Below are 12716 nucleotides of genomic sequence, written 5' to 3'. Positions count from 1 at the left end.
TACAACTCGTTAAACGATTCTTCTTCCCTGGGATGCATAAACTCATCCAAAATTATGTTAAAACTTGCGAAATCTGCAAAACAGAAAAATATGAGAGACAACCACAAAAATTCATACCGGTTAAAACACCCATTCCCCAATATCCCGGAGAAATAGTTCACATAGATATATTTTTGTACAACGCGAATAACCTTTTCATATCGTCATTAGATAAATTCTCAAAATACCTAAAAATGCGACCCATCAAATCCAAAGCCATCTCAGACATAAAAGACGTTCTCTTACAACTTCTTTACGATTGGGACTTGCCTGCCCATATCGTTATTGACAATGAGAGCTCATTCGTATCAAATGTTGTAGAGCAAATGATTCTAAATTTGGGGGTACAAATTTTCAAAACCCCAGTTAATAGATCGGAAACAAATGGCCAAGTAGAAAGATGCCATTCTACAATTCGAGAAATAGCTAGGTGCACCAAAGCACTAAACCCAGATATGCCCGTGAAAGTACTCATTCAAGAGGCAACACACAAATATAATAACACCATACATTCCTTCACAAAAAATACTCCAAAAAACATTTATATAGGTGAAAGTAGGAACAACGCAACATACGAGGAGATAGCCACAATTCGAAACAAAAATAACGAAAAAATATTACAACTTTATAAAAACAAAGAAGAGAAAATAATACCAAAGCTCTATCAGCCATACACTATTGACTCTTACGCATATGAGAAAACGTGCTCCAATAACAAAAGAAAAAGTAGATATAACATAGTCAAAATAAAAGAGAATCACAGCACATATATTATAGATTCAAATAACAGAAAAATACACAAATGTAACCTTAAGAAGGATCCACATGAATAATCATCCTCTTAATATCTTTTCAGACTCGCCCTCTGCGTGTCTAATATGCAGGCATCCATACAAATTCACGACTTGACAAATAATCCTCTGGCCATTATACCACTTGGAAAAGCAAGAATAAAGATAGGACACATACGTATTATCCATCCAATCGACTTGATACAAATCGGAAAAACTATATCTGACGTCAATCGCGACATTCAAAACAATCCTTCCACTAACCCGTTATACGAATTAATACAGATAAAAAACTATAAATTGTATGAAACATTCACAAAAATCAAACCTCTGACAAGAAGACCAAAAAAATGGGATACTATCGGAACAGCATGGAAATGGATCGCCGGAAGCCCGGATGCCGAGGACCTTCGAATGATCAACTCATCTATAAACTCCCTCATCTTTCAAAATAACAAGCAAATCTTAATCAACGAAGCCATGTACAAGAGAATTCAAGAAATAACCGATATCACCAACGAAGTACTAAGGTTCGAAAATGAAAGAACGAAGAATCATTCATTAGAAATTAATCAACTGATAGTCCTCTCGAATCTAGACTCTCTCCAAAACCAAGTGGAAACATTAGAAGAAGCAATACTGATGGCTAAACACGGAATCCCGAGTAGCAAATTACTATCCATGAAGGACTTCACAAAAATAGCCACATTCCTGCAATTTCACGAAATAGAAATGAATACATTCGAGGAATTATTGTCACAATCACAAGCACAAGTGATGTTAAACAATACTCACATCCTCTACATACTAATGGTACCACAGATATCTACAGTATCTTTTGAATATGATTACATAGATTCCATAATAAGATCTAACAAACGAATAGCACTCAACAGAAATTACATCGTTAGGAACATCACGCACGTATACGAGATGACCCAACCATGTGAAGATCAAAATAAGTATTTCCTCTGCGAGATGTCACAACTCGAACACGCCAACGATTGCATACACAGATTGACCACGGGAAGACATTCTAATTGCACCTTTGAAAAGGTATACTCAGGAGGACTTGTGAAACGAATAAACGACGGAGCAGTTTTAATTAACGACGCAGTCGTAGAAGTCTCATCAAATTGCACCAATCTCAGCCAAACGCTAAACGGATCGTTTCTAATTCAGTTCGCCGACTGCAATCTTCATATCAACGGAGAACTATACCTGGTCGAGTTTATTTCTCAACAACAGGACTATTAGCCAATGGGATAAAAACGATAGACGTACCACCAGCCGAATACCTTCAAAACCTGACCATTCAACACAGGGATAAGTTACAGCTACTCAACTTACAAAATCATTCCAAAAATTGGAAGCTCAATCTTTTTGGTTCCCTCGGCCTATCAACAATATTTCTTATTGCAAGCATAATAGCAATATTTTGCTACTTTTCCAGACATACCTATAAGAGTGACATCACAGTCCAATTCGACAAAGCAGATGAGGTCATCACAATAGAAAAACCAGAGCCGTCATCTCCAATAACCAAACACACGCTACTTATCACCGAGACGGAGGGACTATCAGAAGAAAGAAAAAAAGAACTCCAGGCATTCCTCGACACCCCAACGCCACTACGCCCCATCCATTCGTGAACTTTGAGGACAAAGTCATTTAAGAAGGGAGGAGTTAGCAACGAGCAACAACGTTATCGCAATTTCACCAGACGAGTTGAGATCATTCCGGAAACCACAACAATCTTTCCCAGACCACCCAAACGATATCTACAGGAAATGCAACATAAGCATAACACCATCGTCTAGCTATCAGCAATGCATACAAACACCCCCTTTGTTCTAGACGGAGCTGACCACAACGCGAGGTTTCTTCGTAGGTTAAGAGTCAATTGTAAATCAGTTCTTACTAAGCACCAAATAAAGAAGGAGCTCAGCTCCGATAAAAAACATATTTTTTCAACTTTCCCTTAAGGGAAGTCTTAACTAATGTAGCACCAAGAAAAAAAAAGTTAGCGTGAGGAAATGGTCAAAGTAACCAGGGAGATGAGAAGAAGCCTAAGACTAAACGGAAGTCCCTCTGACATCGAACGGTCTAATTTCACTAAGATCATTCACTTGTCAAAGCGGACTCTGTAACCTTAAAGCTGCGAGTTGCTACTTTTTGTACGTTGCATTCAATGAGTTTTATTAAATTCTGTTCCCAAGCATTAGTTCAAAATGAATGTCGGTTATATCCATAAAATGCGGTTATTTTCACTTATATGCACCAGCCTTTGTAATGACAATCTTTCCTTTATTTCATGATAACTTTTCTGTTTCCCCCTTTTTTTCAATTGTGTTGAAAATCAACATTGAGCATTAAAAACAACGTAAATGAAAACAATATTTAATGTTACATATTGAAAAAAATAATATCACAAGATTCTGAAACCAAAAACAATATCAAGAGCAAACTACACATCAAACTTAAATACGTCACAAAATAGGCAAAACAAAAATGTACAACAAGACACACTTAATTTAAGAATAAAAATATCTACTTTTTAACTGTTAATACCGTTAAGTTTTGTAATACTGTATGTATGTATGTATGTATCACCTTAATTATTTTTCCTGGCCCTAAATATTTTGTTCTGAACTTTTTCTGTCCGCGCCTTGTTATTCTTTTATTTACATTCTTCTGAAAAAACAAGAAACTAACAGAAAAAGGAGAACGAATAAATATTATCATAATAATGCATTCAACACGTAACATGTAGTAGTTAAAAAGCAATAAATAAACCACTGTAAATTTTAGGTATATTCAGAATTCAGTATTCAGAGATAACACATTAGGTAACTAAAAAAATAAATCAGATTAAATATAGAAACAAAAAAAAATAGGAATAGTTAACGAGAGAGCTTAAATGTGAATCACAAGATGGTATGAAAAGGGCAAACATTGAACAAAGAGAAAATACAGAAAGAGATATCAAAAAAATATTTATGTAAAACGAAAAGTTGAATGCGAAGGAAAAGAGAGACAAAATTATGAAGCAAAACAAAATTATACGAAAATAAATGAAAAATAGTTAAACAGAAAAAACTAAAAACCACAAAAAAAATTATGACAGTTTTTTAACAAAAAATATGAAGTCAATAAGATAAGAAAAAGAAACAGACTTTAGAGGTTATATCCCTCTTTGGTTGAGAAAAATGAGAGAAGTTTTAATTTATTTTACGTTTGATTTTGAATTATACCAATTATTACTGAAGTAATGGCCGTTTCCCCGAAACGCTTTTTTTTTGCAAAAGCTTGCGGTGGTCCTGATATAAACTCGGCGGGTCAACTGAAAACAAAAAACTCATATCGGCTTTTATGAGTATTTTGTTTTCAGTGCAAACGGGAACGTTTTTCCCAAAAAATGCTCGTTTTGTGCGCTAAAAATTGCATTAAAAATTCTTTTGCGGCAAAATGTAACTGTATTTTTCAAAAAGCGATCGTTCACGGACCGGTGAATTTTAAAACGCAAATTTAAAAAAAAAAAGATGAAGGAAATCGTTTCAGTAGTTTTCCCGCAATCAGAATCATGGCAAAGTCATTTTTTGAGAAACACCATTCCGAGATAAACGCGTATAAAAATTCAAGTTCAGCTCATGCAGCCGTGACGAGGAGCGCTGCAAATCGCTTTAACTTTCTCCTTATTGCTCAGATCTTAACCCTTTCCCGCTCATGGTGACTCTAGAGCACCAAGAATTGTAATGACTATACCCCGACAAAAAATGAACTATTTTAAATTCTTTTTTCTACAAAATCTTGCATTTCTAATGTACTTTCAACGTGGCATATCAAATGTCAGCTTGATTCAATGTTTGAACTGTTATCAAGAAAACTACAGAAGAAAGTCCGAATTTTCGATAAAAAAATAATGTGTGTTTTTAGCAACTGTTTTTCTAAAACATTCATTATTCGTTTTTATAATAAAAATAACTTTTACGTAGATCTATTGTTCATTGAGTGTAACGGTCCATAAAATTTACAATTTTTTGTTCTTGTTCACTTGTTCCATGAGTTTTTAAATGGTGCCTCAGAGCACCACTGGGCATACAGGAGACAAAAAAAAACGATGGCCCTAAATAAACTATATATCTGATTTCATATTTTTGCTGGCCGTTCTTCTCACTACGTGGTGATTCCAGAAGGGAATGAATCAGAAGCTTATGAGATGGGAAGCGACATCGAAGATGAAGTCGCTATGTTTGCGATAGATCCATTACCAGATGAAGTTCATGAGTATTTTTCCGAGAGGCAGAAGTAGAGACACTAGCAAAACGGGCCAAGAAAGAAATGAAAGTGGGTCTAAACGCATTGAAAGCGGACCAAAAACGAAAACTTACCATTTCTGGGAAGAAGTTCAAGCCAAAATCTGGGTACATGACAACTCAGAGATGAAGAAAAGAGGAGAACTCGGATATGACAAGCTCTTCAAAATTCGTCCTTTCATCGATGCAGTGAGAGCCAATTTTCTAGCCTAGAAAATTCCTTACTCACATTGTTTTCATTATTTTCTATAGTATTTGATTGAATACTTCAAAAAGTATCAGAAATTTTTTTTCGTGTTTTAAAAAATGTCCCTGCTGTGCTCATAGGTGCTCTGGAGCACCATTTCAAAACTCGCTTTTTTCTTCAAAATACAATGTTTCACAGTGATTTCAACTACCCTGCAAAGTATTTTGCCTAAATTGACCCGGAAAGTATTTTTAAATCATGAAAAACCTCGTGAGCGGAAGAGGGTTAATAAAAATTTGTGAAAATGTTCTCAAGATGTTGTACTTCATGATAATGCAATAGAAAATTTCGATTTTCTGGAAACTAAAAAGGTATTTAACCCCTGAAATAAAAAGTAGGAGGGTGGTATCCAAGACACGACCGCATTGTTGACGTAGGACTACAATAATTTTATATTTTCATTTTGAAGCTATGTTTGATTTGAGCTCGTTTTACTTTTGTAGTTTTCTTGATTTATTTTAACCAATTTAAACTCAACATCTTTCAAAAGGAAGGTATTTTGGTTCGGGTGGTAATATGAAGTATCTAGGTCATCAGCCCAAATTCATTAAGCGACACCTCAAACGACTTGGAACTAAAACTAGTTCATTGGTGGCCATTTCTACTGTTAAGGTCGTCTTTGACCACTTAAAAAGTCATGAAAAAATAACCGTTCATTTTTGGCATGGTTCGATTTTGGCAACAGAAAATATTCTGGCGTGTTGCCAAAATCGAACGGGGTCTGTATTTTGATTATTTCTTTGTAGCACTCTATCTAAGAAGAAAAATTGTTCTCTTTTACATTCACAATGGTCCAGAAACCAAATTTGGGTCTAGGGCTCTATAGCAATGTTTCAGAGAAAATCTTTTTTTTTACAAAGTTACTTAAAATTCTTGGAGCTATAAAATTGTAGAACAAGGTTTTCTATCTACATAAATAAAAAAGTTAGATACTTGATAGCATCGAAAATTTTGGTCACCCTAATTTTGATACTTTTTCAATAAGCGCTTTATCATATGTAACAACTTTGTAGAAGAAAGTTATTCTCTAAAATATTGCTATAGAGCCCTAGACCCAAATTTCCCCCTAAATTTGGTTTCTGGACCATTGATGAATACCTTTCATTCTAATACAGCGAATTTTCTTTAATACGCGAAAAGGCAACCTTCTATAAAGTATTTAATTGAGTACGGTTTAGTAGAAATTAAACTTCTTCCTTCTATATCTATTTGTCTTGTTGAAGTTGGCTCACTCACCGATCACAAAGCGGCAAAGGTGTCACATCAATTTTTTTCCTGCAGTTACAAGCTCGTGGAAAAAATAAAGATAACGAATTACAGTTTTGGTAGAAAATTCAATTTCAAAAAATTTCAATTGAAAAATACAAATACTAATGTCGGAGCTCTAATATCAAGATGAAATGAATTAGGTTTTCCTCTATACCGCCACCGCGGGATGCAACTAGTATTGTCATATTGGACTAAATTCATTTAGCTAGTAAAGTATAATCATCAGTACAGCTCGTTTAACTACCTATTTAAAGATCAGGACGGAGCATTTTGGTTTTCTATTGTCTTTTAAATACCCTATGTTCAGTTATTTAAATAAATCTGAAAGAAAAGGAGATATAGAGTTCAAAAATAAACAACGCATTTTGTTGTCCCCGGTGGCTCAGCTTATTTTGCGGCACCCGAAAAATCAAATTGAATTCTGATATTTGCTGCTATACGAAACAAGAAGAAGAAGAAGAAGATAATTCAAACGGCAATTCGATTGTGTTCTACGCCCCACTGTGCGTCAACAGCGGCAATGTAGTTTTCACTTGGCTTGGCTGCACACAAATGAATATCGAGTTCTACCGCACTGATAGACGACGAGTGACCAGCGCTCTATTCATACAATGCTCGGTGCAGTACTGTTGCCTGTGCCAGCATGTTTTCCTTCAAGACATCAGTTTTATTAACATTAACATATTTATTAACAGCAGAACGTAATGCTGTCTGATAGTGGAGGTGGTTACGAACTTCCCGAAAAAGCTTCACCTTCAGGACATCAAAATAGTCTAGGCTCATGGAAGCTAACATTAGTTGACCTATTGGGACGGGGAGATTCTGTCAATTTTTTTTTGCCACTGCTGTACAGGAGATCACAGCAGGCAGTTGGTGTCTATTCATGAAGTCTGTGCCAGGCGTGCTCGCATATGATTGGTACATTGTTGGTGAAAATTCGACCTTGAAACTTTTATTCAATTTTCACTGTTTAACAATAAAGTGATAATGAAATTTGAAGAACCACAAAATTGTCCATCATTTTATCAATCCAACGACATATTGATTATTGTGATCCATCATGTGGTTACATCAGAATAACCGTTTGAAATCTTTCATCCCGACGTTACATCTTGGTTTTAGTTTTCGCGGAATGTATCTCGATATAGTGCGGTTAGACGTAGTCCTACGTCAAAAAATAACAACACTGAAAACTTGGAAAAAATAAAGTTCTCATAATTTCTTGATTAACCTTCAACATAAAATGCGAATTCCAAAAAAAATACTACATGGTAAACAGCCCTAGGGTTGTATGGAATGGTGACGTGGGACTAAACCCTGTAATTACAGACACAATAATTTCGTTTCTTCAGTGATTTACGTTTTTTAATTCTCAGCCTCCCCTTCATTTTTTCAGAACTATATTTATTTACACTCGAATGAACTTTATTTACACTTGGTGATGTTGTGCCTGCAGTGTTTTTTTGTTTTGTGCAAACTACATTTAACAATTACAACGAAGTTAAAGTTAAAAAAATCATTTTTGTTTCTTGCTTCACAAGTTTGTTTCATTTGGCAACAATTACATTCACTGTACTACGAAGACAGCTAATATAAATACATTATTTTATTTGTAGAGTATAAAAGATAAAGATAAAGATATAAAAAGATTCTGAATAGATCCTAGTAAATGGACAAAAAACTCACAACCACTCGCCGGCTCTTACTCTTCTATAAATTAGTTAAGGAACTTACTTAGTGAATAGCAAAGATAAAAATAAATAAAAACAATTAATAACCGTTGCAAAAATGTTCAATTTTTGTTGAGTAATTCATGGTATTTATGGTAATCATATTCATGAGATAAACTTTCAATCACCATCAGTAGCAGCATTGCAGTTTTGATTGCACGCGAATAGAAGTCGTGCATGCTGTAATGATAGACGACGAGAAACTAGCGGCGCTCTGCTCCATATTTACTCTACGGTACTGTTGCTTTTACCAGCATGTTTTCTTTCAAGACATCAGTTTGTTTTACGCTCTAACAGCAGGTTTAGAAATTGTTCAAGAAAAGGAGTTGTTTCAAACTCTTCGAAAACCCTTACACTTCGAGACATCAAATTAGTCTAGGTCTAGAGAAAATAATGATAACTAGCATATTACAAAGTTGGTAAACATTTTATCTATCCAACAACATATTGGCAGAGTTGTTACAGTCGGCACGGATTTTGCGTTTCTCGCGGATTTGGCGCGTTCTTACTACTCCATGGCGCGGATTTCGCGGAAAGCCTTGCAACCTTGCTCTCAGCAACCTAGAATTTAATATTAAAGAATTGAAGGAATGGAGATTATATACCACAGATATGACAAGGCGCCAATCACTTAATATGCAGTATTCTCGGTCCAGATCACAATCAAAAATATTAAACAATCTTACGTTTAAATCAGCCCTATTCAAATACAGATTTTACAAAATTTTAAATACACTAAAGTCGCTTTTCACGCGGGGGATACGTGCCGCGTAAAAAAAACGTGTGAATTCCGGAATCCGCGTAAATTCCAGAATCCGCGTAAAAAAACCCGCGTAAAAAGCGACCTTAGTGCAGTTGCTTTATCCGTTACTGGCTTTTTTGCTTCTACATTGTTTTATTTTTTTTTTAATTCTATGTCATATCATGTTGCTCTCAATTTAGCTGAGATCGTGCGAGCAGAGAATAGAGAGAAAAACATGAGTGAAATTCTTATTCACTCCCTCTTAAAGAACTTTCAAAGATAAAACAAAATACAATTTTTAATTAAAAAAACATTTTCAAAATATACAAAAACAATGGAAACTTGAGCTGATAAAAAATCTGGATAAAACTAGAAAAATATACAAAAACTGGATGATTTTGTGATTCAACTGTTAACCTGGATAACTCGAAAAAAAAAACTGGAAGAATCCAGTTTAAATTGGAAATTTGGCATCTCTACTAAATTTTTTTTAGAATTTTTTATGGATATGGAACATTACTGAACAAAAATCAGAACGAAATAATATATATAACGGAAATGTTGACAATGCATACTATAAAAAAATAAGAAATTAAAAAAATATCACGTAAACAAGAAAAGGACACCAAAAAACAGTGTTATTGTGACATTAAACACCAAAAAATATGGATTCAGTAAAACCGTAAAGAAAACAAAAAATACACTTTAAAAACTGACATTAAAAAGTAGAATGCGATGATGAAAAAATGTTGGTTAACTTGAAACGTAGAAAATATAGAATAGAATTCGGTGCGAGCACTGGACCTACGCGGTTCGCTTTGCTGGAATGCTTCGGGCCGATTTATCAATCGCTATTGTTCCCGATAGCTGTACGGCGTAACGCCAGTTGAACCGTGTATGGTTAAAAAAAGTATCTTAATTTTACTTAGTCTTCCCGTGGCGTAATAGCAATTTTATCAGGTGCAAAAGAATGGAGGAAAAGGTGATAACAATAATATACTCTTGTCGCACACCATCATCTCAAAAATAGTGCTACGAGCAGTTTTGGTTGACACAACGGAGTATGAAGGATAGCAATAATTAAGGTGGTTTGTTCGAGCTGGATTATTGCAATGGTCATTGAAGTTGAGCTCTTCGTCAATCGTCAATCGTCAACACCGAGATCGCAGATAGATGAGACACGTTGGAGCGCTTCAGCTCCTATACTGTACTGGTGATGAACTGGATTGGCAGAGCGAGTAAAAGATATAATTTTGCATTACTGTTGACACGCATACCATTATCATCGTACCAAATCAGTAGAATGTTTATGTCTTCCTGACGGGCAGTGTGGTCATCCGTAGACGCAACTACCCGAAATACCTTCAGGTCGTCGGCGAAACAGAGGTTGAACAAGGATATGAGCGGGTACAGATCATTCACGTAGATGTTGAACAACAGCGGTCCAAGAACACTACCTTGGGGCACGCCAGACGTGATACAAAATGTGCGGGATCGAGCTGAGTTGACTACAACATGTGAGATGCGGCCGGATAAGTATGACAGAACCCAGTTTAAAATCCTTTCTGGAAAGCCAATGCTTCATTTTTTCAATGACATAGTAGTGAGGAACGGTATCGGAAGCTTTCGCAAAATCAACGTACACCGCAAACTGATTGACTCAGAAAGTTTGAGCATTTACTACGTTAACTTGAGGTGCGTCTAAACGAATGGATCAGCTTATTTTTAATTTTTCGCATTTTTTTTTCAACAAGTGCACTTTTTTTTAAAATGATGTTGTTTGTTTAAGTTTATGATAACAAATAAAAATAAGTTTCGACATTCAAAATCCAATTTGTTTTGAAAGAAAAACCTATGAAAAATATGGTGCGTCTAAATGAACGCATCGCACTGTACAGGTATGTTCCGTTTTTGGCAACACGCTCCTTGATTTTCAGTTGCCAAAAATGGAACAGTGCCAAAAACGGAACATTTTTTTTCTGAGAATTTTTTGCTATTTTATCATTTTGAATATTGGTAAACAACATTTAAATATTATTTGGACATTACATTCACCCTACAGTGTCTTTAATTTTGTCTCACGAGTGAAAATGCAACTGATCACTTAAAGCGCAACGAAGGATTAGTCCCATATATTCTTCTTTTTCTTGTCCTATCGCTGAAGAGTCATTGGGTATTATTGAGTGAAGTGCTCAATTACGTTTGAAAGAGGTAGCTTTGTGAAAAAAGTTTTGTTATTATTTAATCTCTTCAAGAAATTTATAACCAAATGAATTAAACAGAATGTTTCACGGAACAGCGTCCGAAATATGAAAATAAAATATGGAAAAACAGTGCTGTTTGTTCTTGTAGAATTTTTATCTTCACAAAATTAAAATCGCCTCAAAAGCCATCATTGATAATTTGTTATAAAATTTTGAGTAAAGCTAGTCTATTATCTTTATCTTAAAAAATATTATTCACCAAATAAAATGTGAAGTTTTTTTTTTGTATTTTCGTGAAGAAAACATAGAAAATAGATAGATTTACAAAATGCATGCATTTTTTTTAAACGTTTTCTCCTTAAGAGCGTGAATAGTCTATCAAAAAAACTAGTGTCTAAAAAAATCTTTTTTTCAAATTATTTTTTGGTTTTTCATTATTTAGATATATCGATATGGATCCATCCATTAATGATGTCACGCAAAATTTGGCGAAAATTAAACCCCCCCCCCCTTGTCACAAACTGTCACAACTTTCTTGACCCCCACCCCTCAATTACGTCACATTTTTATATCCCCCCTTCCTTGGTTATAATTGATTAAAAATTGAGAAATTTGTAAAAAATGCATTTTTTCTAATTTGGAACGATTTTACTTAAATAAAAACTGAAAAGAAAAGAAGATTATAAAAGATAACAAGAAAAGGCGCTTAATCCTTAGTTCCAGGATTTTGTCGATGGAGTCGCCTATCGACGACATAGAAAACCGGAACAGTAACTGCAATATCATTGCTGATCCCTAAAAGTCCATCCATATTTAGTTCCTCTTCTTAAAATAGTTCGCAATCCAAATTTTCTCCACATGGAACAATAACTAAGCATTCTTATTCACGTTTTGTCACAATTTTTGTAGGATTAAGAGAGACTAAAAAATGAATTGAATTGCGCTGTCATTCATAAACAAACATGCACGGCAAAATAAAACTAATGAACATTATGTTTTCTAAACTTAAAAAAATCAATTTATTTTATCTCAAGCAAAAAAAGTGATCGTAAAACTATGAATGAATGATTCAATCATCATAAATAATTCTGAGTTGAACTCTGTGGTATGGCTATGTGTCTTTTTTTTTAGTTGAAATGTGATGTCACACTCAAGCTAACCCCGCCTTTCCCATATGTCACAAAATGTCACAATAATCTAAACCCCCCCCCCCCCCCGTTCTTGACATCATTAATGGATGGTCCCTATATGGAAAAAAGGGTTCAAACTTCAGTCCTTTTCGAATGATAGTCTGAATGATTTTTTAATAAAAACAAGTATGCAAAGTTTTCTAGTGTAGTAAGGCCTACACACTAACAAATGTTCATTAAATTCTAAC

This window comes from Wyeomyia smithii, chromosome 3, assembly GCF_029784165.1.
Source record: "Wyeomyia smithii strain HCP4-BCI-WySm-NY-G18 chromosome 3, ASM2978416v1, whole genome shotgun sequence".
In the NCBI taxonomy this organism is placed as follows: Eukaryota; Metazoa; Arthropoda; class Insecta; order Diptera; family Culicidae; genus Wyeomyia; species Wyeomyia smithii.
Note: the sequence above shows the minus strand (reverse complement) of the source record.